Source organism: Carettochelys insculpta, chromosome 23 (assembly GCF_033958435.1).
Source record: "Carettochelys insculpta isolate YL-2023 chromosome 23, ASM3395843v1, whole genome shotgun sequence".
NCBI lineage: Eukaryota > Metazoa > Chordata > Testudines > Carettochelyidae > Carettochelys > Carettochelys insculpta.
In genome coordinates, this window is record NC_134159.1 from 5,739,828 (window position 1) to 5,762,299 (window position 22,472).

General features: G+C 51.5%; 1 protein-coding gene and 1 non-coding gene across 3 annotated transcripts in view; one reads left to right on the forward strand and one right to left on the reverse strand.

Moving 5' to 3' along the window:
* Positions 1-22,472, reverse strand: part of IGSF21 (immunoglobin superfamily member 21) — a 283,680-nt gene that overhangs the window by 172,294 nt on the left and 88,914 nt on the right. The gene's annotated exons all lie outside the window — the stretch shown is intronic.
* LOC142001101 (U6 spliceosomal RNA) lies at positions 14,557-14,662 on the forward strand. The gene has a single exon (XR_012642396.1). It is a non-coding gene; the product is annotated as a U6 spliceosomal RNA (small nuclear RNA).

Sequence of the window (22,472 nt, forward strand, 5' to 3'; positions counted from 1 at the left end):
TAAGGACCGTCTCGTATTCACATGCACTGCGCCTCTTGAATTATTGAGTTTTTAACCGAATTTGAAAAAAGGCTCTTGTTGCTCTTTTGGTTGCCGACCCCTGGCCCAGCCACAAAGCGGAGCGCCGTGACCACCCCCTGGAAACCGGTGCTGCAGGTGCTGTTGCTGCCAGCCTATGCTGAGTGCTACGCAAGGCTGGAACTAAGCAATCCCTCTCCCCGGTTTGCCCGCAGCAGCCAGCACAGGCTGATGGAGACAGGGGTTGGATTTGCTGGAAGTGGGGCCTGGGGGGAAAGGGACTCATCACTTGGTAACTCCCTGTTCTGTTCATTCCCTCTGAGGCTCCTGGCGCTGGCCCCTGTCAGAAGACAGGACGCTGGGCTAGATGGAGCTTTGATCTGACCCAGTATGACTGTTCTTTTGTAGTGCTGCTGACCCCTTGGCTTCAAATTTGTCAAGACAATGCCCCCGTATCTTCCTAGCAGCACTCGGGTGGAAGCCTCTCTCCCTGCTCAGACAACTGGCACTGCAATCCCTGCTTCCTGGTAATGCTTTATTCAATGAGCACATGCCAGAGATAGGAATCAGAGCACTGCATTCGAGCTGTTATAAATACTTGCTTGTCACTGAATGACTATTTTATTCTGTTTCGTTTTCCCATCTAACTTCCTCACATTGATTGCTGCAAACAGTTTGCAGGAACATTGCCGAGGAGAGGTCAGGAGGTCGCCTGATTTCATTTCATTTTTTTGTATTCCTAGTGCCGGTGAAAAAGGTTAGATTGACAGCCCTGGAAACCAGAGTCCTTATTTAGCTAAAGAGCAGGCAGCTTCCCTCCACGGCTCCTGGCAAGCTCTAGCTATCTGTCTTAGATATTTCTCTGGCCCCATCAATGTAGTAGCTGAGCATCTGACAATGTCTCTCCTTCCACCATCCCAGTGTGTTTCACAGGTGGGAAACTGAGGCATGGAAAGTTTAAAGGACATGACCAAATCACTTGTTGCACAGGAAGTCTGTGGCAGAGTAAGGAGGGAACAGGGGTCCTACAGGACAGTGCTCCAGCCACTGTTCTATGTCTCCTCTCCCCTGGCTCTGACATGGAAGTGAGATCTGGTGGGGAGGAGGGGAGAAATGGCCTCTCTACAGCTAGCAAAAACGTCCAGTGGGAGGAAGGGTTAATAGTACATTTTCCCTCCACGGACCTCAAAGCATGTTATAAAGAAGGTCAGTATCACTCTTGCCATTTTACAGGTGTAGAAACTGAGGCACGAGAGGGGAAGCAAGTTGTTTGATGTCACCCAGCTGGGCGGGGGGCAAAGCTGGGCAAGAATCCAAGGTGAATCACCCACTCCAGTTACGTCAAAGGGAGTTTTCATGGGGCCAGGATTTCTCTCACTGTTTCCTAACCCCCATTCCAGCGGAGAGATCATTAGACTCTGCTGAGGGCAAAGGGCTGAGATTAAAAGCCTGGGTTCAGTTCCCAGCTCGGTGGGATCATGGGCAAGTCACTTGGGCCCTGGTTCACACTGGTATTCAGTGTCGCCACAGGCTCCATATCACTGCACCCAACTCGTAGGCACCTAGAAAATCGCAGGAGTGCACAAGGTCTCAGAGAGCCAGACAGAGGTGGCCAACGATCTCCAGCCAATGGACGGGGAGAGATGACGTCTCTGACAGCGGTTCACGACAGCAGACAGGGCCCCGCCCAAGCCAGCCAATGGAAGATGCCCACCAGAGGGGTGCAAGCTGAGCTTGGTCCCTCTCTTGATGATGGACGCCCAGATAGCCCCTCACAAGAGCAAGTTAGGAGCCTGCCTCTCCTCCCACAACACAGCCAGGGGAGGCAGTGGCGAGGCCACCTTCTTCTAATGCAGTGGAACAGCTACAAATGCATTGAGTCAGAGGACAGTCAGTAGTTCCACCCCGTGGCGGGATACCGTCTTCTCCACCGACTCGAGTTACCTATCCCTGCCAGAGCTGCTGCAACAGGAGAGACCGGTGCCCCTTCCCGGCAACATCAAAACACCCTGAGAGGTGGAAGATGCCTCCACAAAGCTTGTCTCCCTCTAGCCGAGGAGGAATTGAGCCGCGGTCGCCTCCCACCTAAGGGAGAGCCCTAACGACCCGACTAAAGCGCAAAAGGTGGGTACCGCTCCCCTGCCATCTTAGCCAGATTTTGAATGGGGCCACCTGAGACTGAAACTTTGGCATCAAGGGAACTTTTACCTTGAAAATGTAGGTGCCTGGCAACTTTGGCCACTTACAGTGTTTGGCAAGAGTTCTGGGAATCGCAGGGGGCGCCTGCATCTAGGAGTGGGGTGGTTAGGTGCTTACGTGCCTGTGAATCTGGGCTCTCCCCCATCTGGCTCTTAGTCCTCCAGTTGTAAAGCAGGGAGAATGGTGAGCCCCTTGTCAGCGTTATCTGTGTAGGCTGTTGACTTTCTGGGGGCAGCGTTGGTCAATCACTAGGTGCCGCCCATCCACATTGCGCAGTGGGGCCTGACTCAGCCACGCGACGATGCGGACACTTGAGCAAGACAGGTAGCTCATCGCACAGAGGCAGCCAAACTGCTGCCGCCTGCAAATCAATTCCAGTCACTGCTAGAGAGGGGCAGGGACCAGGACATTGACTCTGCGTGCCTTCTCCCCAAACCAGTGAGCGATAGGTACCAATTTACCAGTCGACAGCCTGATTACATCTCCCACATCTTTCACAAACACAGAAGACTGCAGAGAGCTTCATTTTTGTAAGGGGTATTTGTAGCCATTGTATCGCCGTGAGAATGCGACACGGAGAATGCACCAAATCTGTGCTACAAGAAATATCAATAGTTCTTTAAATGGAAGTGTCAAGTGGGAAATGTGAAGAGGACTGGAAAGGAGCCAGGGGGGGTAGATACCTGAGCCCCAGAGTAGAACTCACTGGGCAAATCGATTCCACTCTCTGTCCTTGGCAGGTGCTTGTCACCAGTAAAGCACTGAAATAGAACACGATGCTCATGGCATTTGCAAAATATGCAACTGTGTGATTCCATAAGAAATACACATTGTACCCATATTTATACTGCAAAAGGGAGGCAGCATAGACCTCTAAACCCTGGCAGACCTCATCCAGTGCTCAGGCACTCTCTTGGCAAGCCACCAAGGCCAACCTGTTCAAGTCATAACTGATTTGGGATTGCCCAGTTCTTGAGAGCCTGGCTTGCAATGCCTGAAGCTGAGGACTGAAAAACAGAGAATGAAAATTAGCCTCTCCATGCCTTGCTTTCCGTCTCTATAAAATGGAGACAGCCCTTCAAAGCAGTGGGGCAGGGCCTGAGGGATAAACCTGGGCTTTTAGAGAAGAGGTGATGGGATCTTCAGCAATACCTAAAACAGACAAGCTAGTTTGCAAAGTTCTTTGGAAATGTTACGTATTTGAAGTGAGGTTATGCATTGTAATTAAGAGCCACAGCTTGATGCTCTGTTTCTAATACAGGTTGGACTTCTCTCGTCCTGCACTCTCTTGTCTGGCAACTTCCGTAATCCGGCATGATTTTAGTGAGCTGGATGACCACTTATCATGGGTGTGGCCAACTTTCCTGGGGTCCCATTAAGTTTGTTTACAGTCACCAGTCCTGGCTCTCAGGGCTCTGTGCTGTTGGTATGGCTGCTAGACAATATTGAGCTCCCATAGGCAGGCAAATTCTCTCATCCAGCACTGGTCAGATCCCAAGGGTGCTAGATTAGAGATGTCCAACCTGTAGTTTTAATTATATTTAAGCAAGGAAGCTAAGTGTCCACAGAGAATGGAAAACCAGAAGAGGAATGGGAGGGCCATGCACGCAGGCGCATGCTCAAGAGCTACAGAAATAGGTTAGTACAGTAAACTCTTTAGTTACATGGGCGCTGTGTTCCTGAAACCTCCACGTAACTCAAATTTTTTGCACAAGTCGGAGGGGAGATGGGAACCAGGCTGCCACTTGGTTCCCAGCTTGACCTGGGAAACTGAACAGCCCACCAGCAGTTTCCTGGATGCTTCTCCCTGCCTTTCCCCAGTGGCACAGCTGTCAGCCGTGTGGCTGGGAGAAGGAAAGCAGAAGGGGCCACAGAGCAGCATCAAGTTGTGCTTAACTCACGTTAAAGCAAGTGATGTGCAACCTGAAGCTGTGTAAGTCGAGGGTTTACTGTAATCAGAAAGCTGGTACAGGCGATGAACACTCATTAGTTCCCCTCGTTACTCTCTCAGGCCCTGCAGACAGTTGCCAAGTTACCTGTCCGACCCATGATCAACTCTCCCCACGCCCCTTCAGGCATTTTGGCTTCAGCTCAGATGGACGACTGGGGAAAAAAACCACCACAACAAAACAGACCCACCGTATATATCTGTTGCAATGAACCAAAGTAAAACATGCCTCTTCCAGCGCAGCAGCATGGGAGTGTGAAATCGAGATTAATGCTGAAGAGATTCATTTCCTTGCCCTTCCAGCTACCTCACCTGTAAAAGCATCCTGTAAAACTCCACCAACGGAACAGACTCCGCCGCTGGCTCTTTTGGCTTGGCATGAATCAGAAGGCACATGGCATGGGTACAAAGTTACAACGCTGCTCGCTCTATCTCAGCTGCTCACAGTTACACCTCACCGAACTTAGTAACAAAGAGGAAGCCGCGCTAGTCTATACACTATCGAAACAAAAAGCAGTCAAGTAGCACTTTAAAGACTAGCAAAATAGTTTATTAGGTGAGCTTTCGTGGGACAGACCCACTAGACTGGTCTGGCTATGGTCTGAAGAAGTGGGTCTGTCCCACGAAAGCTCACCTAATAAACTATCTCACCAAACTTGTGGAAGAAATCCAGCGCAGAGCAAAGAAAACACGCCACCAAGAAGAGCCTCCCTAATGATTGTTGGGAAAGTGATGCCGAATCCACGATCTAAATGATCCAACCCATGAACTTTGACCTGCTCCAAACAAATGAATTTGCTAAATGTTGGTGCTTGATGCTCCTCTCGCACCGGCTGCGCCCAGGAGAAAGGGGTTTCGTTACTTTGCAGGAGAGGACACTACAGGAAGCAGCAGGCCTCCGCAGGAACAGCACGAGACTAAGATTCAGGAGACCTGGTTTCCATTCTCAGGTCTGCCACTGGCCTGCAGAGTGACCTTGGGCAAGTCACTTTGCCACGCTGTGCCTTGATTTCCTGTCTGTAAAATAGTGGTCACAACATCGATCTCCTTTGTAAAGCTCTTTTGCATCTACTGATGAAGGCAGGTCTACATGAGCTAGGGATGACTATTAAGAGGGATGTTCTAGGCCATCTCCTGGATTAATTCCACCAGTGTACCTTTATAAGCCTAGCATAAGGCTTTGTCAGCTGACGTCAGCAGTGGCACTGTCAGCCTAGCGTATATAGGCATCGCTGCCATGAGTTGCCTTTCAGTCTGGTGCTGTGGACTCTGCCCTTTCAACGGCTGCAAACGGCAATTATCCCCCTTTCCACTACCACACCACCACCAACCAAGACCTGCGGCAACAGACTCACCAACTTCCCGCCAAAGACGAAATCAGGAAGAGAAGATGGTGATGGATTGGACGTACGCTTAGAAAACCAGCCACCATCACCACCAGGCAAGCCTTAAGTTGGAGCCCACAAGGAGAAAGGAAAGAGGGTGCCCACGAAATACGGGGTGTAGAGGCCTGCAGGCAGACCCTAAACAGACAGGATACATTTGATCAGAACTGAAAAATATCTCCCAGGACAGGGGACACTGGCAAATGCTCATCAGGGGCCTAAGCACCAAGACATAGGAGTGGATGAAACTTACTACTACTACCTCCACTAACCATATTCACAGCTACAGCTAAACCAGTGGTAGTTACTGTTTGCCAAAATCCCTAGTGTAGACAAGGTTTAAGGGTCCATCCACACCAGAGCTGAAGGTGTCCTCTCCAGCTGGCACTGATGGAGCTAGCATGCTGAAAATGGAAGAGTAACCACGCAATGCCAGTGGCAGAAGGAGTTAGCTACCTGAACATGTATATAGAGTCCTCAGGGCTGCTAGCTGCTCACACCACCACAGCCATGCTTTTGTTTTTAGCACACTAAGGCCGTGTCTACACCAGCCAAAAACTTCGAAATGGCCATGCAAATGCCCATTTCGAAGTTTACTAATGAAGAGCTGAAATACATCTTCAGCGCCTCTTTAGAATGCAGGCTGCTGCGGCACTTCGAAATTGACACGGCTCGCCGCCACGCGGCTTGTCCTGACGGGGCTCCTTTTCGAAAGGACCCCACCTACTTCGAAGTCCCCTTATTCCTATGAGCTGATAGGAATAAGGGGACTTCGAAGTAGGCGGGGTCCTTTCGAAAAGGAGCCCGTCTGGACGAGCCGCGTCAATTTTGAAGTGCCGTGGCCGCCCGCATGCTAATGAGGCGCTGAATATGCATTTCAGCACTTCATTAGTAAACTTCGAAATGGCCATTTGTATGGCCATTTTGAAGTTTTTGGCTAGTGTAGACGTAGCCTATGTTGGTCAGAGCTAGCATGCGTCTATCAACCTGAGCTGGTGCACCTCCATCTGCAATGCGGACATGCCCTGGGTGAGACAGTGCGTCGTTATTTGTACTTGTGCTGAGTTAGGAGTCAGCAACCAAAACAGCAAGAAGAGCCATTTTTTTCCAAATTTGGTTAAAAAAAAAAACCTCAACAATTTAAGAGCCACAACGCATGTGAATTCGAGCCGGTCCTTTATAATAAATAACAACAAACCGTACTTTTTGTAACCCCTATTTTAAGAACAGTGCACATGATTCATAATGTGACACGTTTACTGCAGGACGTTCACAAACTTTGTACATATTCTGTTTTCTCACTTTCCACGTCTGTACCACTGTCTGCCTGACTTTCACTCCCGAACCCAGTTGAATTATGCCAATTTTACTTCATATTTAATTTCAGTTTTCTTTCTTAAAATGCACGACGCCCTTCACAGCAGGAATGTCACAAGCTTCCTTTTCCTTTTGAAAACCAAGACGTTATTAGCAACATGATCAAAACACAGATACGTATCATATCCCACAGTGCACTGCACATATTAAAGGAGGAGGTATCCAACCTCTGGAGATGACATATGATTTGTTATTTAGATATGAGTTGGGATCATTGCTGGTTTTTTAGACCTTCACTGTTTATTGAAAATATTCAGGAGGGTTTTTTTTTTTTAATTTTGCAATTATAGTGTTGGGAGCCGCAAAGAAGTCCTTGAAGAGCCGCATGTGGCTCTGGAGCCGCAGGTTGCAGACCCCTGTGCTGAGCCGTGTACATACCTCATCAGAGCCAGCCACAGCTGGAAGTGCTAAGGGCAAGAGTCACAAAACAGAGGGAAACCAAGGGGAGTTAGGCACCCATGCACCTTTGCGACTCCCCCACCCTTGCCCAACTGGACAAGGGCTAGGAGGGGGAATGGGGACAGGAAGATCACACAACAGGTCAGTGACAGTGGCAGAATAAGGTGCAGAACAGAGATCTCTGACATGCCAACCCGTCGCCATACCCAGCGGCCCATGCTGCCTCCAGCCAGCATTTTCCCTCCACCACCTGTCTCATTGATTTACCTTTTCCCCCACTTTGCTGTTATCATTCCTGAAAGAAACATCCTGCTGCAGAAAAAGGCAGCGCTTGGAACAGGCCACATGAGTGCACACAGACACAGACGGCTGCTAACCTTCCAGTTTACAAACAAACAAACAATCAGTGACTGTCGCTCGAGCTGCCTCTGATGAAACTGGCACACTGGGGCCCCGTCCTGCGCAGCAGCACAAAACCAGAGCGAAACAGCTCCAGCCGTAGAGCCTTATCTTGCAAAACGGTAGGGGACAGAGAGCCGAGTTATGCCAATATGCACGATAAAACTTTGCCTATTTGTTAACAAATGTTAGGAGCCGACGGCGTGAGATTACACATTGTTGTTGTTGCTGATAACAGGAGCGATTAAATAAAGGAGGCTGCAGAGTCAGAATTGCCAGGTGGTGAAGGATAATGCTTTAAAAAACATTCACATGCTGCCCACTCAAGAAGGCCTGGTTTGGATTCTGACAGCATCACAGAATCTCAAGATTTTCTATTTATTAGTTCTTATTCTTTCCACCCATGAGCCTCAGGCATGACCAGGGCGCCATTATTCTAAGCGCTGTACAAACACAGAACAAAAACACAATCCCTGCCTGTAAAATAATAATAAGCCTTTGCATTCCTAATGCCTTTAACTCAAAGATCTCAAAGCACTTTATGATTTATTGAGTAATTCATTTTCAGAAGCACTCTGAGAAGCGAGCCTTGTAAATATGGTTTAGCCCCTTTGCCAGGTGAGTTAGCTGAGGGATAGAAAGTTTTAACAACTTGCCCAGTGCTCCGGAGTAAATCAGGAATCCAATCCAAGTCCGAGTGTCATCTCACCTACACCTCTGCAGAACAGGAGAAACGTCACTGGCCATGATCCAGAGTAAGTAATTTGCCTAGTTCTTTCATCTGCTTATCCTCCCAACCCCTCTGTGAGGCAGAGCAGTGCAGCTCCCTCCATTTTACACAAAGGAATTAAGGCACAAGGTTTTCCACAAAGTTCTTCTTCTCCCGTTTTCCAACCCTTTTAACTTCTTTGTTGGCTTCTCATACAGTCTCTGAGCTTCCAGCTTGGCTGCTCTTGTTTTGCTGCTGTTGACTGCTGCTTTTCTGTCCTTTCGCTTTTCTCAGAGGCTGGGTCTACACATGCCCCTTCCTTTCGAAAGGAGCATGTTAACGAGCAGGTTTGAAAGATGCTAATGAGGTGCTGCAATGAATATGCAGTGCCTCATTAGCATAATGGCAGCCACAGCGATTTGAAAGTGCAGCTTTTCGAATCGCGCGCCGCCTGTGGAGACGGGACCTTCCGAAAGGACCCTCCCCAGTTTTCGAAAGCCCTTCTTCCTGTCTGTGATCGGAAGAAGGGCTTTCAAAAACTTGGGGGGGAGGGTCCTTTCGGAAGGTCCCGTCTCCACGGGCAGCGCGCGATTCGAAAAAAGCCGCACTTTTGAATCGCCGCGGCCACCATTATGTTAATGAGGAGCTGCATATTCGTTGCAGCGCCTCATGAGCATCTTTCAAACCTGCTCATTAACATGCTCCTTTCGAAAGGAAGGGGCACGTGTAGACCCAGCCAGAGTCTGCAGAGCCTGCTGCGATCTGTTCTTTGTGATGCCAAGTCTTCAAATCACAAGCTACAGACATTCCTAAACAGATGCCTGAGGTACGTCCATGCTTGAAGCAGGAGGCTGGACTAGATGACCTCGTGAGGTCCCTTCCAGCCCTAGGATTCTATGACTCTATGATCCTTCACGTCTAACGGCAAGACTTCATCACAAATGAGGAGCTTTGGAACAGAGCAGGGCAAGAACCAATTGACACTAAAATCAAGAGAAGAAAGTGGGGATGCTCAGAAAACCATCATCCAGCATAGTCTGGCAAGCTCTCACATGGAACCCGCAACGAAAATGCAAAAGACGAAGACCTCAGACAACATGGAGAAGTTCTACTGAGACTGAAGGACAACAACTGGTGTGCTCCTGGGGTCAGCTAGAAGTTTCGTCCCAAGAAGTGGAGGAGACTTGTGCATGACCTATGCTCCACTCGGAGTACAAGGGTTAAGGAGTAGTAGCAGCAGTAGTAATTAAGGGACACAACAGGGCATGTCTAAACTGCGCACTAAGCCCTGGTTCTGATTCAGATTTAAAAGCAAGCCCTGTTACTGCACATGCCAATCAGTCGGACACCGGTCAGACAGTGTAACCCACATGCCTAGGTGTGGGTCACTGTCCCATGGAGTGGCGCTCAGATCACTTACAGAGAAAACGACTGAGTTGCGTTGACAGCTTTAGACGAAAGCCTTCTGGCTTTTAGCTCAAACTGTAGAGGGTCCTGTGCTAAGGTCAGGGCTCCCAGCTTCAAATCTGCCTGTGGGTAGTTACACAAGCAAAGCAGTATCCAAAGATCCCGCTGTGGAGCCCAAGTCCCATTGTGACCCAGGTCCAAGACCAGTCATTTTGCTTTGTAGCTGCAGACCTGAGTCAGATAGGTTGCATAGTATGAACGTGTTCACACAGCTGTGAAGCCCAGATCCAGCAATTGCAAGTCCAGGAGTAGAGACTCCACCTCAGGCTTGGAAACTCCAAGTCCACAGACCCAGGCCTGGGTTTAAATGCAGCGTAGACACACTCATGGAGACTAGGTCGGAGGTCACACAGGAGGTCTATGGCAGAGCAGGGAATGGAGCCCCTCCACCCAAAGCCTGGGATAGCGCCCAACCACTGTACCTTCCTCCCACTCCAGCATTGCCATGGGATTTGCTCCGATTTCTGCCACTACTGGTATAAAATGAGCCGTGATTTGCACCCATGAGCTCACCTGGTTCCAAGCAGGAGTTGGCCCCAGAGCTGCAGACAGGCCAAGTTTTCGAGCTAGAATTTGGCATCCCATCAAGGGAAGAGCTGTACGTGTTGAGTCCTGAGCTTTTTTTTTGGCATGCCTGATTTCAGCATCATAGCAGAGGCTGTAGAGCACTTGTGCAATCATTGGCCTTCCTAAGGTGCGCACCAAAGAGGTGGGACCTTTGAAAATCCATCTCAGGTGTGGGTGCCAAACACAGGAAAATGGGCCTGAAGCTCTTCAGTTTAGTCCATCTATACGTGTAGCTGCAATCAGAGCAGTCAAAGCCTAAAAGGAGGCTCGAGCGCCACTTTCCAGCTCTGATCACTAGACAGAAGTTTCCCTCAGCAAAGTCAAAGCACAGCTGTCCTCCTGGCTATTCCTCATCCCAGACTCACCCTCCAGCCTGTTCCTATCAACAGAGCCCCACAAATCTGCAGCGATCTGCCTTAAATCCCCTGGTATCCACATGCACAGATACAGATGCGGATGACTGTAAATTCTGCAGCTATGGGTGTGGATGCAAATTTCGTATCAAGAACCCTGCAAGAATGCAGATACACATGGCTCATTTTTACAGATACAGAGGCATGAACAAATTTTGCATCTAGAACCTTGAAAAGTTGCAGATACCCCAGCTCAGTTTTGCTGCTATGGATGCAGGTACAAATTTTGTATCTAGAAGCCTGCAAATTTGTGGATACCCATGGCTCATGTTTGCAGATACACATACAGATTTTGCATCCACACTGGGATCTACCCATCCAACTCCACAGAGATGTACCTTGCTGGAGAGGAGCCCTCGCGCTCCCTGGCCCGTGCAGCTCCCAGGCCACAGTAAGGCTGTGTTACTCTTCATGGGCTGTTTTGCTTTCCTGGCTCTTTGATAAGGCAGGGTTGTGGTCGGGTGACCTTGGCAGTGGGGGCTGGGGAGGCATTTTTGCAATCCAAACACACGCTCACGGGCCGAGGCAAAGTGCCAGAGCGCCGAGGGATTCGTATGCTCCAAACATGTCACCTTTTTTTCCAAGGGGAGAGAGGCTGATGGAAAAGTCATTTTTCAGTGTTTGACACAAAGTCGCTTTCGCTCTTTTGCAAAGCCAGATAACCATCAGCAGCCAGAGTGATTAGGAAAATATACACATGGCACGGGGGAGGAGAGGACGAGAAAGGTGCCCGGGCAGCTTCCAGCAGCCCTTGCGGCCCAAGCTGACCTTCTGCTGACTTTGTCTTCAGCTCCACGCGCTCAGGAGTGACCAAAGGATGACGCTCAGGGAGGCCTTCAGGGCTGATGCTGATGGTGCTGGGCAATGGTTCCCCAGAAACCATTGGTGCTGCCTGAAATTGCAGCACCACATCTTGGTCTTCCCCCGTATTTGAGGGCTAGATCCTCTTTGCAACCTACAGCCTTATTCAACACTGGTGAAGCCACGTCTGCAGCACTGGGTCCAGTTCTGAGCCACCTCCCCCAATACATGAAGGATGTGGATGATTAAGGGATTGGAGCACACGACCTATGAGGACAGGCTGAGGGATTTGGGCTTATTTAGTTTGCAGAAGAGTGAGGGGTGATTTGACAGCAGCCTTCAACTTCCTGAAGGGGTGGGGGGCATTAAAGAAGCTGGAGAGAGGCTGGTCTCAGCAGTGACTGATGGCACAACAAGGAGCAATGGTCTGAAGTTACAATGGGAGAAGCGTAGGTTGGATATTAGAAAAACTATTTCACCAGGAGGGTGGTGAAGCACTGGAATGTGTAACCTAGAGAGGTGGTGGAATCTCCATCCCTGGAGGTTTTTAAGTCCCGGCTTGACAAAGTCCTGGCTGGGATGATTTAGTTGCGGTTGATCCTGCTTTAGGCAGGGGGCTCGACTCGATGACTTCCTGAGGTCCCTTCCAGCCCTCAGATTCTATGATTCTAGCAGGAAAGCCAGTGTCCCTGGGAGAGAAATGAGGCTGAACCCACTCGCTGCATAACTCCGCTCTGTTTAGGGTCTTCAGCCATACCTGCAACAGGCATCATGCAAGTCTGGACTCCTTTACCGGACGCAGGCCTCTTCGTTCTAGAATTTACTCCAGAAGCCTGTATCTGACCTCTCTAATTCTGTATTTTAATCTAGACCCTGAAATCCTGGTCCCTTTATGCTAGATTTTATTCTAGACGCTTTAATCCGGATTCCTTTATTCCAGATGTTTGTCTAGACACCTTTATTTTAGATTTTTGTGCTAGAGCCTGAACTCTAGACTCCCTGCTCCAGTCCGCAACAGACACCATGCAAAACTCTAAATAGTGCTGCCTCACGCGGGAAGCTGCAATGTTCTGCTTGTCACTCTGTCTTAGTGGACGGGTTGGCAGGGATGCTCGAGTGAGTGAGTATTTTCAGCTCGAATCCTGCCACCACTCAAAGAGATTCTCCGCCCGCATGCAAAGGTCCCGAGCGAGATCCACGCTTATGACTCAAAGGTCCTGGGTGGCCACAGGACATGGAGAACTGCGTGGCTGTGGTACCCATTGCACAGCAGGTTAGCACACTGAACAGCAGTAGCAGAGGCACAATACAGGGTGAGGGGGAGATGCAGATTGTTTTAGCTACAAAGACATTTGGTCCAGATACTTGCTGCTCTCCAAATGGATGCATGCAAGAATACCAGGAACTTGCTTCTGAGCACATACCTGCTCCTATGCCCCTGCCTCCACCCCTCTCTTCTCTGACCCTCAACACCAACAGATCAATCCACGGCCGCGCTCCCTGTAAGCGGAGCGCTTGGGCGGCCACCCAGAAGAGACTCAGGTGCCGCTCAGCTGATTAGTGGAGCGCCTACAGCTGGCAGCCTGTGTTCCTATTGGTGGTGCACCTCGGCACACACCTTGGTGCACACAACAAAATTCACTCCACCCATTGATGGAAAGCATTAGAGGGAACCCTGATCCATGCGTCACAGAGACATGAGCAGATCTTATGGAAGAACCTAACCCATTGGAGTCAGGGCCAGATGAGCCTCTTGTGGGCTTTAGCACCCAGACCATGGCCCCACCTGCCCCTCCACACCCCCTCTGCCCCAACATCCTACCCATCACTCACACAGGGAGAAGGGTGGTGAGGAGGGGCAGCAGGTGGAGCCTTGGGGGAAAAAGACCAGGTGCAAGTGGGACTTTGAGCTGCAATGCAGGTGGAGTGGGGGGCAGAGGGGCATGGCCCAGATGATGGGGCAGCTTCTTAGCCTGGGCCCAGTGAAGCTGGTACTGTTTAGAGTTCAGCCCCTCAAGCCCGGCTGCATTAAAGAGCCTACCAGGGTTTAAGGGTAGGGGTGTGAATTTTTAGCTGGAAAGCGGCTCAGCAAGCAAGCAGGAGAAGTCCATTGCTACTAGCACAGTGCATGGAGGTGGGGTGCCCCTCCAGCACCATGGTGGGGACAGCCTGCAGAACTGAGTGTCGCCACCTTTACAAAGCCCCAAAGAGGTGACCCAATGTGCCTCCAACCCGGGCAGCTCACACAGGGAACACGTGCAAAACACAGCGGCGAATGCAAGGCGAGCTGCTTGCTTCCAGCCAGGACAAGGTAGACAGATGGTGGGTTCAAAAAGACAGCAGAGCAAAAGGAAGAGAGTAAAAGCGCAGGAGCCAGAGACACAAACAGGAGAAACAGATGCACCATTCACAAAAGGAGCCAGCCCAGAAATACAGAGTGGGGGATGGGGGAAAAAGCCAGACACACAAATACACAAATCTTGATGGACCCTTCCCAAAACCTGTTCTGTGTTTTGATGTGTTTGACAGAGATTCCGCATGGAAACTACTTTAGCAGGGCACCTTTGCCCCTGCTCAGCCGGTCAGGTCCCACTGGCAGATACTTACTGCCCTTTCTAAGCTTCCTGTCTCATCCCCTTCCTGCTTGCTTCTTAGGGAAGCAACTCATTGGGAAGCATGTGCCTACCTGTGGCTGGCAGAAGCCACACAGCCTGAGAGGCCATGTAACATTGCAGCCTTTCACTCATCAGGCTCTCCGATGGTGCATCCGTCATCTGCTCTGTGGCTGGGAAAAGCCAGGGGACATAAAAGCACTGCTTCTTCCCAATTAGCTTCCACAGAGCAATCGTGCCATCCTGCCACTGAGATTAACCAGCGCTCCCTAGGCAGCCCATGGACTAAAACTGGAACGATACAGAGAAGAAAAGCACATCCCCCATGTGAGGATGACACGCAAACTCATGAAGCTCAATGCAGCAGGCAAGGGACTCTCCTCGGGGTAGTTTGGCACAGAAGGTGCCTGGGGAAACCTCGCTCTGAAGAGGAGAGCAAGTTTTAAACACATCTGGGATGACCCAGAGGCTGGGTTGAAATACACTAAAACTTGGTGAACAACGAGAAGTCTTGTGGTACCTTATGGACTAACAGATATTTTGAAGCATAATCGTTCACGGGCAAAGACCCGCTTCACCAGATGCATGAGTGGGCGGGTGGTTTCAGAGGGGTATTTAAAGAGTGGGGTCAGAGGATCACGGCTGACAAGGTCTATTCAGCAAGGTGGAAGTGGCCCAGTATCAACAGCACTTATCAAAAGAGGAAAAAACAAGTCAGATCAGACAGGGGGATGTGAGCCTTTGTCAGAGTCTAATGGGAAGATATTAGCTCCCAGAGCACAGAAACTGCCTTTGTTAGCTGCGAGCCATTCCCAGGGTCTGTTTAATCCATGGTTAATGGAGTCAAATTTGCAAATAAATTGCAGCTCAGAAATCCATTGTGCTCCAAAATATCTGTTAGTCTATAAGGTGCCACAAGACTTCTTGTTGTTCTCGAAACTACAGACTAACACAGCTCCCTCTCTGATACTAAAACTTTGTGATGCCCTGAGAGTGCAGAATTACCAGCCTTGAGCATTCAACGAATCAGAAATCAACCCGCCCGCCCCATGCTGCAAACATGAGATTAAAAGAACCAATTGATTTGGTTTTGTTTGTTTGTTTAAGATGCCTTCTGGATACTTATCTACTGTAGGGAGGCCACATTTCCCAGCTTCTGTTCGCAACTACAACAGCAAAAACTGTGGTCTCCAGCCTCTGTGTGCCTAAGACCACTTTGTAAATTTCAGGACAAGCTAGGAGAGGGGTCTGCAACCACATGCAGCTCTACAAGGACTCCGTTGTGTCTCCCAAATTGCAAAGTTAAAAACAAACAAACAAACCAAAAAAACCCTCCTGATTATTTTCCATATTTCAGTAAACATTTAAAAGCCCAACAAAGAACAACTCATATCTAAACAGCAAATGATATGTGATTCTGAAATGTTGGATAACTCTCCCTTTAACATGTGATGTGCATTGTGGGATATGCGCGTGTGCTGTTCCGAAAATAGGGGCTGCAAAAAGTAGGGTCCGACATTATTTATTAAAGATTGTCTCATACTCACTTGCACTGTGGCTCTTGAATTATTGAACTTTTTACTGAATTTGTAAGAAAGGCATGGGGGGTGCCAGGTCGGGGGGAATTTGGGTTCAGGAATGGATTCCAAGCTGGGGCATAGTGTTAGGGTACAAGATGGGGTGAAGAAGGGGTGCTGGCTCTGAGAAGGGGCTCCAAGCTGGGGCAGAGGGTTAGGGTGCAGAAGAGGGTGGAGAAGGAGTGCTGGCTCTGGAAGGGGGCTCCAAGCTGGGGCAGAGTGTTGGGGTGCTGGCTCTGAGAGGGGGCTCCAGGCTCGGGCTGAGTTTTTAGGCACAGGAGGGGTATGGGGTGCTGGCTCTAGGAGGTGGATTAGGACTTGGACAGATGTGCACAGAGGGGTGCAAGATGCAGGCTGTGGCCAGGAGCAGGTACCCATCACAGGCATCTCTGGGCTGGCAGTGCAGCAGGAGTCAGACAGGTTGCTTACCTACCAGGGGTCCATGCCACTGAGGGCTTGTCTCTGTGCTACCCTGGGGCTGGGGTACAGCATCTCTGCATGCTGCCCCCTGCCTCCAGTGCTCCCAATGGCCAGAAGCCAGCCAATGGGAGCTGCTGGCATAGGCAGCTTGAAGACACATGCTGCTCCCCTCCCAATAAGGGGAGCACAGAGACAGGTCTGCAGCCAGCAGTTAGCCTGTCTGAGCCCTGATGCATGGGGCCAGAGGTCATAATTGGCTGAGGCTCCAAGATCGACCAGTCAATTGCAATTGCAGGTTGCCAACTCCTAGGCTAGAAACTTAGGCTCAGATCCCCAAAGTTCCAACTGACATCAACAGGAGTTGGGGCCCTTTGAAGATCTGGGCTTTACTTTTTTTTCTTAATGAAAGCTGAGAATCTCATAATCACATGACTCCAAGAGCTGGCACTTTAAAAACCCTAAATAGCTGCCAGCCCAGGCAATTTTGGGTGTCTCAACACTTGGGTTGGCACCATTAGGAGGGAGACACAGGAAGTTTTACATCACCCCTTGTATGATACGACAAATAATCTCTTGCTGGACCCAGTTTCTTTTTCAGTTTTCCTGATTTTCCCAAACATTTCTCCTCTGCTCTGCCCTCAGCACATGAAGTGGAGTTGGCCTTCAAAGCTATCTTGCCCTTGTTATTCTCTTGCATCTCTGCATCTAACAAGGAGCACTAAGTGTTCATTTTCTGCTCCAGCCATGCAAGCTGGCACGTGCATTCTCTGGGGCTCTTAGCCCCCAGCTGCATCAGTACTGGATTTATTCAGGCAACAGACTCAGAACTTCAGAGCACCTCTCTGGCTTTGGGTCTCTAGCTATTTTGTGCCAGTCCAGTGGTGCAAAACAGCTGGAAACTCAAAGCATCTGACCTCATGGGGATTTCTCTGGGGCATGGCCCCAGAGACAGAAGATGTGGCTGGGGAAAGAGCTACCGCTGGAGTTCCACTGGGAACTGATGGCTCCCGGATGCCACAATGACTTTTTAGCAAAATACACTGTTTTGTTTTTTAATTTATTTCTGATTTCCCTAAACCCAGGACTACAAGCCACCCAGACTGAAGGGTTTGCTTTGAAATGTGCCGGTGAATGAACACAGCACTGGGGGGCCAGCCATGCTCCTTTCACACCTGACACAATTCACCTTTGGGACTCAGTGCCACAAGATATGACTTAGTAGCCGTGTCTACACTAGACAAAAACTTCGAAATGGCCATGCAAATGGCCATTTCGAAGTTTACTAATAAAGCGCTGAAATGCATATTCAGCGCCTCATTAGCATGCGGGGGGCCGCGGCACTTCGAAATTGACGCGGCTCGTCCCGACCGGGCTCCTTTTCGAAAGGACCCCACCTACTTCGAATTCCCCTTATTCCTATCAGCTCATGGGAATAAGGGGACTTCGAAGTAGGCGGGGTCCTTTCGAAAAGGAGCCCCGTCTGGACGAGCCGCGTCAATTTCGAAGTGCTGCGGCCGCCCGCATGCTAATGAGGCGCTGAATATGCATTTCAGCGCTTCATTAGTAAACTTCAAAATGGCTATTTGCATGGCCATTTCGAAGTTTTTGGCTAGTGTAGACGTAGCCGGTGAGTATCAAGAAAGGTTTGTGCATTTGTGTGGACCGTGAGCACAATCAGAGCACACTGAATAGCTTAATAACAAACCATGGATATGTCTACACTGTTAAAAAAAATTGCTTTCTTCACTCCCCTTAACTCAGTGGTTCCCCAAGTTTTCAGCATCACGCCCCCCCGCCTTTTGACTTTTGAGAAACCCTCCTGCCCCTCACCTCTTCTTTACCATCATCTGCCCCCCTTTTAACAAAAAATTCAATTAGTAATGTAAAATAAACACAAAAGCTTGATATAAAATGTTGTGTAAAATTAAGAATAAGCACAAATAGTTTTTCTTGGCCCCTTGAAGGTGCCTGGTGCAGTCCCAGCTGGCCAGCTGCCTGAGCCCCATGCCAGTGGCCAGAACTGACCGTGACAACCACCCACCCACCTGAGACCTGAGTTGCCAGAGACATCCACTTGAGCCCCGCGCTGCCGGGGCCAGCCACCCACATGCCTGCCAAGTGCCCAGGCCAGTTGCCTGCCCAGCCGCCTGAGCCCCACACTGCTGGGACCAGCTGCCTCCCTACCAGCCAGCTGTCCCAGCCATGGGCCAGCTGCCCGAGCTGCCCACCCAAGCCCCAGGCTGCCAGGGCCGGCCACTCACCTGCCATCCTGAGACGCCCAAGCCCCATGCTGCCAGGTCCAGCAACCCAAGCCCTACATTGCTGGGACCAGCCACCTGCCTGCCAGCCCAAGCCACCCGAGCCCTGCACTGCCGGGGCCAGTTGCCAGCCTGAGCTGCCAGAACTGTTTCCCCAGGAGGGTGGTGAAGCACTGGAATGTGTTACCTAGAGAGGTGGCAGAACCTCCACCCCTAGAGGTTTTTAAGTCCCAACTTGACCAAGCCCTGGCTGGGATGACCTAGTTGACCCTGCTATGGGTGGGGAGCTGGACTTGATGACCTCATGCGGCCCCTTCCAGCCCCAGGATTCGATGATTCTATGTCTGACAGGCGTGCAGCAGAGTGCGCATGCAGCCGTGTTTCAGTCAGCAGGTGAGTGAATCACCGTGTGTGCAGAGTTCCCCCCATGCCTCAGTGCACATGCAAGGATTAGCAGCTGCACGAATCCATTCCTCAGCAGGAACGTGCGCATGTGCGCGCCCTCATGTCGGCGTGCCCACGGGGATCAACACGCAAGCTGCCGTAGCCGTTGGGATGCTGAGCCAAGGGCCTGGGATGCTGCGTTTTGGCAGAGGACGCCGAAGAAATAAAAAGGGTTCAGAGACTCGGGACAAAGTCCCATTTGTTGAAAGGGGGTTGCGCTCACACTTCTCGCTTGTGCCATCTGTAGCAGCCTTCCCTCTGCCAATCCCAGTTCACAGAATCAGACTTTGCCACGTGACTCCAGCAGAAATCCCAGCAGGAGGATGGAAAGATAATGCGGCCAGTTTGCTGATCAGAGATTCATCCGGAGCCCTGCCAGCAGCAGGCACAGGGAATCCCAATCAATACTTGCTGCCCTCTGGCAGCAAAGCACAGCTCTCTGCCAAAGCACCCCAAATCTTGGGGGCAGGTTAGCAGGAAAAGGGGCTTACTGGGCCGACATCTCCCCAGGGAAGCAGGTGTGCGGAGCACAGGGCAACAGAGGACACTGCAGGGGAGTTCTCGGGGAAGGGAACACACAGCTGGGGGATGCTGCAGGTACAGGAAGCAGCTTTGGGTCTCTAGCTATTTTGTGCCAGTCCAGTGGTGCAAAACAGCTGGAAACTCAAAGCATCTGACCTCATGGGGATTTCTCTGGTGCACGGCCCCAGCAACAGAGGGTTACACACGTAGCTGGCAGCTGGGTCGAATGCCCATTTCACACATCCCACTCAGTGCAGAGCACCGAGGGCCAGGAATCGCCTCTGTCCCCTTCCCCTGCAGCTCTGCGATGGGGAGGGAATAAGTCTGTTTGGGTCGTTTCCTTCCATTATCTGATACTTTTATGTTCAAAAACAATTCTTCCCCAGCACAGGAATGGGAAGGGTGCCCTGTCTGTATCACCACAGCAACCCTGTCACAGACAAGCCAGGGCAGAGCTGAGGAGGGGAGGCAGGCTGGGAACAACTGGGCCCATGGCTTTGAGGGCTGGCAGGACCAGCAGGCTCAGGTCTCCCAGGTTGCCATAGGACCAGGATGGTTCACTGAGGGGGAGGCACATGCATCAGGAGCCATCCCATCCCTGCCCATGATAACCTCACACCCGCTGCCCCCCGGCTCCCCCATGCAGCAGGCTGAGGAGGGGAGCTCAGCGCAGGGTCAGACTCCGAAACCGCTGAGCTGGGAAAGGTCAATCAGAGCGCTTAGCCCATCTGTCCCAGGGCTGTGCCGGAGCCGGGCCCCAGCCAGAGGGTGCATTAGATACTAAGGAGATCAGAAGGGGAGCAGGGCCAAAGAGGGGCTGGGAAGTGGCTCCAGCACACTCAGCTAAGGCCCTGGCTTCCCGGCTCCAGGACAGGGGAAAGGGCCTTTAAAGACACATCACTGTACTTGCAGGAGAGCAAACCATGAACAGCCGCCCCAGCTATGCACCTGCTGGCTCCTGCTTCCTCAGCGACGGTCACTCTGAGCCTCGCTTTGCTCCCAGTGCCAGCACCAGCGTGTTGTCCTTGGCAGGGCAGCAGGTCCCGGAGTTTCAGGCCCAGAGGCCCGTACGCGCACAGAGAGAAAAGGGCGGGACTGTTGGGGACCTTTGCCGGCCCCCTTCCTTCCCCGTCGCCTCTGTGGGGAAAGCCACACAGCCCCATTTGCCCTTCTTAGCTGGGTGGGGATCCTCCTGCCTCAGTTTACCAGTCCCGTCATCACTCTGAACACAGCAGGCTGCGCTGCCTCCTCCCTCTCCATGGGGAGACTCTCTCACCACGGCAGTGACACCCCACCCCTTGCCCTGTGACAGTCCTCGCTCCTCCCTGCCCCTCTGCACAGAGGCCCCATGACCCCACCATCTGCTGTTTTCTGTTCTCCCTTGTTAGCACCACCACCACCCCACCACCGATTTACACTGGGTGGGGAGCTGGCCCATTGGCCCAGTGCTGTTTTACATCCCTCTCACAACTGAGACATGGCAGCCAGAACCCCGATCCCACCCCTGCCGTTCCCAAAACCTGCCCTGTCCCTGTGACAACGACGGCACAGCGCACCCCCAGAAACAGGGTCCAATCCCACAACAGGCTGGGAGCCCGCAGGCGCCACTGAAGCAACGGCCAGTGCAGGAGCTTGTCATCCAGTAGGACACCGCCCCAGCCTTGCGGGTTGGAGCCTGTACCAGCCGAGGGCGAGACCTTCCTGCTAACTGCGGGAAGGCCACAACCAGCCAAGGCCACCCCTTCCTCTCTGCTGGAGAAGAAAAGAAACAAGCTGAACTCTAGAAGGGTCATTTCAGCAGGATCCAGAATGGCCATGCTCCTTTACTGAGGCCCAGCCTAGCCCCTGCTGCTGGGGGTTCTGCTGTCAGCAGCCAGGCACCAGCTGCGAAGGAGAGAGGAGGAGAGCCTCTTGGCCTTTCTGGCCATCTTCTGAGTGATAGGCACCTAAGCAGAGCCTCGGAGAGGTGGTCCCCAGAACGAGAGAGGGCACAAGGATCAGGGTGGCCTGGAGCAGCCATAAAGCCCTCAAACTCCTCAGGGGGTGGCAGGGCTCAGGGAGAGCCCCTCAGCAGCTTGGCTTGTTCTTCCAGGCCAGGCGATGTGGGTGGTTAATTCTCTCAGAGCCACTTGGTGCACGGTTCAGGCACTGGCTGCTGGGAGGGGAGACGATCTCGGCTCACACAAGACCAGCCCAGAAGCATTATCCCTTCCTGCCATCTTTGAGAATCTCTAGTGGTGCCCATGCAGAAGGGCCCTGGGACTGGGGCAGTACAAGTGGCCTGAATCGACCACAGCGCAGAGACTGTGGGGTTACACGAGGCTTGTTCATAGGTGCAGACAGGCCTAGCGATGGGGTAGAGGGTGGGGCAAAGAGGACAGCTGCCCCTGGGCCTGGCAATGGAAAAGGGTCCATGGCTCCTGGCTGCCACTGCCGCGACCAGGAGAACCTGGTCCGTTAAATCACTGCCAGAACTACAGGTGGCTGCTAAGGCTGGCTGGGGGTAGGGGACCAGCTCCGTGCGCTCCATATGGCACTGCCCCAGCCCCACCCCTTCTCTGCAAGGCCACGCCCCTTCCTGAAGCACAGAGCTGCCCCGCAACCTTGCCCCCTGCCCCTAAGTCTGTCAGTCCCTGTGGGCACAGGGAACAAAAACTAAACCTTTGCCACATATACACACCCAGAGCAATGTTTACACGCCTGCACCAAGACCCAAGTTTATCCACGCCATGGCAGGCTTTTGCAGAACACACAGCTACCCGGGAACTTCTTTCCATGAGCAGCTACGAGGCTTAACAGCCTCTGGTTCAGACAGAGTATCAGGGAATGCAGGTAACACTTCTGCCCAGTGCCCACCACGGGCATACAAAAGTGGCCACTGAATTTGGGAGCCTTGTATAAAGGCTGGCCCTATTCCTTCTTCAGCGGTGCCTGGCCAGTTCTCAGACAGTGGCTGC